At 35.8% G+C, this 6,994-nt stretch overlaps 1 pseudogene; it reads left to right on the top strand.

Annotated features, from left to right (window-relative positions):
• The first annotated feature begins 1,212 nt into the window (after nt 1-1,212).
• On the top strand, nt 1,213-5,620 carry LOC141570769 (nucleolin pseudogene; annotated as a pseudogene).
• Nucleotides 5,621-6,994: the final 1,374 nt, after the last annotated feature.

Genomic DNA, 6,994 nt, shown 5'->3' with positions numbered 1-6,994 from the left:
GATGAAGTATTACAGAATTGTACACTTGAAACCTATGTAACTTTACTAGCAATTGTCACCCCAATAAACTTTAATTTAAAAAAAAAAGAATTTAAACCCTCCCCCAAAAGAAATAATTTGTCTATAAAAATAATTTTAAAATAAAAAAAATAAATTAAATTTTATTACCAAACTGTGCCTACATTGATTTTTATAAGATGCCTCTATGAAAATGCCTGACCCACAATTCCAAGATAAGTATATAGATAACACCAACTTTTAGGTAAAATGCCAGCAGTGATGAAATTAACAATGAAAATACCATGCATAATCTGTGCACTTATTTTCTGTGTCATCTGGAACAATATATTTTGTAATTTTCAAAGAATGCATGAACTCCCTTTTATGGTGTCTATTGGCTTGAACTTCGTACTGCTTGCTGCCAGAGCTCACAGTCTTCACCACCATTTCTGGTCACAGCTGCTGTGTGGGAAAGCCTTTAAGCATCTTATAATGGCTACTTTTATAAACTGCCCAATCTTTCTTATATTTTTTCAGGAACTGTATTTATTATTTATTTATATGTAGACAACCAATATATAATATTGAAGACTGTGACACTCTTTAAAACAATTTTTTTTAATTAAAATGTGTTGGGGTGACAATCGTTAGTAAAATTACATAGGTTTCAAGTGTACAATTCTGTACGATCATCTATATATCACATTGTGTGTTCACCACCCCAAGTCAGTTCTCCTTTTATCACCATATATTTGATCCCTTTTACTCTCATCTACCATCTTCCCCCTTATCCTCTGGTAACCACTAAACTGTTGTTTGTGTATATGAGCAAATAGATATCAAATTTAATCCCTTTTTCTTTTCTCATTGCATTTTCTAAAAGAGCATTTACATTCATGTTAAAACTGAGAGGTACTACATGATATTATTTCCTGTTTCTAATTTTAGTGAGACTGAGTCAAGAGTTTATTAAGTTTAAAAGTGACCATGAATAATATATCTCCAAAATTATGTTTGAAATCTAAATTTAGAGACAGAGCCTTGGAGCTTTCTGGAATATTGGCATTAACATCCAAGAGCAGCTGTTCAGAATCAAGAAACAGAAAACGTCTCTCACAGGCAGGAGCAAGGTTTACAAAATCAGTGTGAAGGAGAAGAGACTACGCACTAGAGAGGGACCAGACAAACACACATTCCTAGACAAACTAAGGCATGACGGGTTACCATTACATCATGATTGGTAATTCTAACTACAAACTAGTTAGACTAGGTGATAATTTGTCATTTCATTCTCAGTGTGTTTATATTTAAACTTAATACATACTTAATAAAATTCTGTGTTCATATCCTATAGTGTTGTTGTATTGTAAACAATTACATTTAATAATAACTAAATGCATTTTTAAGAGAGAATTCTTAGATCAGTACACCAATATAACATTGTAATGACCATTTTCATGAATTTACTTAGAAAGTAAAATAAGACTTCACAGGATTGTTTACAGGAGAAGTCCTGTTGTGATTACTGCAGTAAATAGACCTAAAAGTACACCAGGATATAGAGTCTATTTTCTTGTAGTCCTTTCTGAAAATTGTACCACATCATCATATTACTATGTTTGCTTCTGAAATATTTCTAATGTCATGCTCATGGGAATGTTGACTATTGTGTACTTTAGAAATAACATAATTTGCAAGCAATGTCAGAGTTGTTGATCCTTCATCCACAAACATAATTTCCATATTTTGAAATTGAGTACGTATAATTTTGTATTTTCAATTTTATAGATAATCATGACTAGTTAAGAATAAACAGAGTGTTCCCCTTCTAAATGATTATGTTGTTAACATATTTGAAAGTACATCTTCCAATGCACCATTTTTTTCTTTCAACATCGATTTTCAGAAAATATGTCAACCTGAAATTTCTGTTTCAATTTCAGTACTATTTTAGTTCTTCTATATTTGGGTCAAAATTGCACTTTGATTTCTGTATAACTCTGAATAAATGTCTATCTTAGGCAATAGACCTTATTATGATTACTTGTTTCTTTACAATTTTTTTCTAGTGATTTGCTCACAATTTTCTGGGACACCCTTATCACTGGCTCCACATGGATGTTATAGGAAGTTGATGCTTCCATAACTTTTGCTAGTTCACTCACTTGTTGATCTTCACTCCTGTTGATCTTCACATCACATTATTATGTGATGTCGTCTTTTCCTTTTCAACATCCACATCAAGTTTATTCATGTTATTTCATATTTAATTTTTATGTTCATATATTCTTGTGTCCATTTTGATATTACTTGTATTACTGCACATACATCCTCTTTTAAATGAATTGCTTTTAAAATGTGGAATAGAAAGCATCCTAAAAAAAAAAAAAAATTTATTCAAACAGAACTGGAGGGGCAAGGGAAATCTGAGTATGCCGTGTATTTTCTGATACCCCAATGGCTTTGAATAACAGACAATTCCACAGTGTCTTTCATGTGGCTTCTTTTCATTCTCTGTTGATGCTTTAGAATAACTGTAATTTCCCTTTAGGTCTCTGATAGGATTTAGCTTCAGTAATTCACAAACTTGAAAAAATGAAATTATTAGATATTTTCAGTGCAAACCCCAAACATATTTGTGGAGTTGAACACTAGAAAGTATAAGAAAGGAATCAGGAATCGCTTTACTTAATGTTTTCATATGAGTCATCTTGTTAGTGATTATAGCTGATTAATGGGGGGGGGGTAAATATTTATTATATTATTTCAGCATGCAAGTGCCAGTCAGATTTTACTCTTTCACAGCTGTGCCTATTATATGTTAAGGATATATTCTCTTAGATTCTGTTTTCAGGTCAATAAAAAGTTACCTTCCATCCTAGGTTCATACAACAATTATATATCCTTCACATGAGCTTCTTCAGCAATTGTACTTTCTACAACTTGACACTAACATTTGTTGAACTCGCTCTCCATTTTTCCCAACACTTAGACTAAGCTAATTGCATAGTAAGTTTTTGATTCAAAAAATGGTTTTTAAGATACACATATGACAAACAAGCAGAGAAGAAAAATGATCTGCATCATATATATATATATATATATATATATATATATATATATATATATATATATATATATCAGGGAATTGCAGTTAAAAATAATGAGACACCAATAAATAGCTATTCAAAACACTAACACCAAATGCTGGTGAAGATGTGGAAAAACAGGAACTTGAATTCATTGTTTCTAGGAATGCCAAATGGCATAGCCACTTTGGAAAAACACTGTGGCAGTTTCTTTAAAACTAAACATACTCTTACCACACAATGCAGTAATCATGTTACTTGGTGTTTACCCAAAGCGGTTGAAAACTTATGTCCAGCTTTCGCCTCAGTGTCAGCTCTAGCTATCAGCCAAGTATGCGCGCTCCGGATCTTCGGTACCAGCAGCTGCCATAGACGTCGTTGCGTTCCTCTGGCTTCATCTGTGCCACTTGTCCACCACACATTCCGTCGTCATCAGCCGCCATCTTGGTAAAGCTCGCAAAAAACAGTAAAAATCAAGGTGACCCCCCCAAAAATGGCTCCTCTCCCAAAGGAGACAGAAGAAGTTAGTGAAGATGAGGAAATGTCAGAAGATGAAGAAGATGAAAGCAGCAGAGAAGAGGTTGTCATTCCTCAGAAAAAAGGCAAGAAAGCTACCAGTACTCCAGCAAACAAGGTGATGGTTTCCCCAACAAAAAAGATTGCAGTTGCCACGCCAGCCAAGAAAGTAGTTGTCACCCCCAGCAAAAAGGCAGTGGCTACACCGGCCCTTGCCAAAAAGGCATTAGTTACACCAGCCAAAGCAGTGGTGACACCTGGCAAGAAGGGAGCCACACCAGGCAAACCATTGGGAGCAACCCCTGGTAAAAAAGAGCAGCCACCCAAGTCAATCGAGCCAAGAATGGCAAGACAGTGATGAGGAAGACGACAACAGTAAAGAAGAAGATGGGGATGAAGATGAGGATGAAGATGAGGATGAGGATGAATTCGATCCTCCTGCTGCTGCCTCAGATGATGACAAGGAGGAAGACGATGATGAGGAAGATGACTGGGAAGAAGAACCCATGGAGGTTATACCAGCCAAAGGCAAGAAAGCTCCTGAGAAAGCTGTTCCTGTGAAGGCCAAGAGCACCGCAGAGGATGAAGACAAAGAGGACGATGATGAAGATGAAGATGAGGAGGACAAGGATGAGGAGGAAGAGCCTGTCAAAGAAGCACCTGGAAAACGAAAGAAGGAAATGGCCAAACAGAAAGCAGCTCCTGAAGCCAAGAAACAGAAAGTGGAAGGCACAGACCAACCACATCTTTCAATCTCTTTCTTGGAAACCTGAACTTCAACAAATCTGCTCCTGAATTAAAAACTGTCTCTCACAGGCAGGATCATTTTTAGCAAAACTGTTTTGCTAAAAATGATCTTGCTGTTGTGGATGTCAGAATTGGTGTGTCTAGGAGGTTTGGCTATGTGGATTTTAAATCTGCTGAAGACTGGAAAAAGCCTTGGATTTTACTGGTTTAAAAGTCTTTGGCAATGAAATTAAACTAGAAAAACTAAAGGGAAAGACAATAAAAAAGATCGAGATGCAAGAACACTTTTGGCTAAAAATCTGCCTTACCAAGTTACTCAGGATGAATTAAAACAAGTGTTTGAAGATGCCATGGAGATCAGATTAGTCAGCAAGGATGGAAAGAGTAAAGGGATGGCTTGTATCGAATATAAGACAGAGCTGATACAGAGAAAATGTTTGAAGAAAAGCAGGGAACAGAGATAGATGGGTGTTCCATTTCCCTGTACTATACCAGAGAGAAAGGTCAAAATCCAGACTACAAAGGTAGAAAGAATAGCACTTGGAGTGGTGAATCAAAAACTCTGGTTTTAAGCAACCTGTCCTATAGTGCAACACAAGAAACTCTTCAGGAAACATTTGAGAAGGCAACTTTTATCAACGTGCCCCAGAACCAAAATGGCAAATCTAAAAGGTATGCATTTATAGAATTTGTGTCATTTGAAGACGCTAAAGAAGCTTTAAATTCCTGTAATAAAAGAGAAATTGAGGGCAGAGCAATCAGGCTGGAATTGCAAGGACCTAGGAAATCACCTAATGCAACAAGCCAGGCATCCAAAACTCTGTTTGTCAAAAGTCTGTCTGAGGAGACTACAGAAGAGACATTAAAGGAGTCACTTGATGGCTCTGTTCTGGCAAGGATAGTCACCACCCGGGAGACTGGGTCTTCCAAAGGGTTTGGTTTTGTAGACTTCAATAGTAAGGAAGATGCCAAAGCCGCCAAGGAGGCCATGGAAAATGGTGAAATTGATGGAAACAAAGATACTTTGGACTGGGCCAAGCCTAAGGGTGAAGGTGGATTTGGAGATCGCAGTGGATGCAGAGGTGGCTTTGGAGCCGAGGTGGTGTCTGTGGAGGCCGAGGTGGACTTGGTAGCAGAGGCCAGGGAGGTTTTGGAGGGTGAGAAGGCTTCCAAGGAGGAAGAGGAGGAGGAGGAGACCACAAGCCACAAGGAAAGAAAACGAAGTTTGAATAGTTTCTTCTATCCCGGTCTTTCCCTCTTCCATTGGAAAGAAAGGACTTGGGTTTTTACTGTTACCTGGTCAATGACAGAGCCTTCTAAGGACATTGCAAGAGAGCATACAGTCCTGTGGTCTACTTGGAAATCCCTATAGATAACATTTCAAGGGAGATACCCTGTTTGTTTTGACTATCCGGATATAACCTTTTTAAAGAGATGAGTGCTAGAGCTGACCCTTACCTGTAAGGGTCAATATAAAATTTGAATTTATATTGTTTCTTCCCATGTACCAAAAAACACATTTTTTTTCCTACAATTCTTTTTTTTTTTTTTTTCTGTGTTGGGGGGTTGTAAAGGAAAGCAGAATGTTTTATCATGATTTTGTTCAGCATTTTAGGACAAATCGAAAGTCCTAAACTGGAAAAAACAAACAAAACAAAAAAAACCCAAAAACTTATGTCCACACAAAAGCATGCACATGCATGTTTATGGAAGCTTTATTCATAATTGTCAAAACTTGGAAACAACCATGTTGTCCTTTGGTAACTGAATGGATAAATTAACTGTGGTATATCATACAATGGAATATTTTTCAGCACTGAAAAGAAATGAGCTATCCAGCCAATAAAAGACTTGTCATACAATGTGATATATAGATGATATATTATAGAATTGTACACTTGAAATCTATGTAATTTTACTAACTGTTGTCACCTCAATAAATTTAATTAAAAAAAAGACATGTAGAAAACTTACATGCATATTACTAAGTGAAAGAAGCCAATCTGAAAACGCTACATACTATTGCAGTATGTAGCTACATACTGTAGAATTTCCCCAGGTTCTGACTATGTAACATTCTGGATAAAGCAAACTATGGAGACAGTAAAATTATTAGTGTTTACAAAGTATTTGGGAGAGGAAGGAATGAATTGGGGTAGCATAGAGGATTTTTAGGGCAGTGAAACTATTGTGTATGACGCTATAATGGATATATATTATTGTGTTTGGTAAAAGCCATAAAATTACTACACCAAGAGTGAATTATAATGTAAACTATAGATTTAATTAATGTATAAATATGGGTTCATAAATTGTAACAAATATACCATTCTAATGCAAGATATGAATAATCAGAATCTGTGTGTGTGTGTGTGTGTGTGTGTGTGTGTGTGTGTGTGTATGTAGGGCTGGTGGTAGTGAGGGGGTATAGTATAACTCTCTGTACTTTCCATTTAGCTTATCTGCAAACCTAAAAGTTCTTGGAAAAACAGTATTAATTTTTTTAAAAAATGTTGAATAAAACAATATGTTTTGCAAAACCTGATTATATCTTCAATCATCCCAAGACATTTTAAAATTTAAAAATATTCAAAGTTTAGTTAAATGAAATTTAACATTTAATGCTTTCACCTACAACATCT

Source organism: Rhinolophus sinicus, linkage group LG03, assembly GCF_036562045.2.
Source record: "Rhinolophus sinicus isolate RSC01 linkage group LG03, ASM3656204v1, whole genome shotgun sequence".
In the NCBI taxonomy this organism is placed as follows: domain Eukaryota; kingdom Metazoa; phylum Chordata; class Mammalia; order Chiroptera; family Rhinolophidae; genus Rhinolophus; species Rhinolophus sinicus.
The sequence above is the reverse complement of the archived record's forward strand: the minus strand, read 5'-3'. Positions and strand labels throughout refer to the sequence as shown.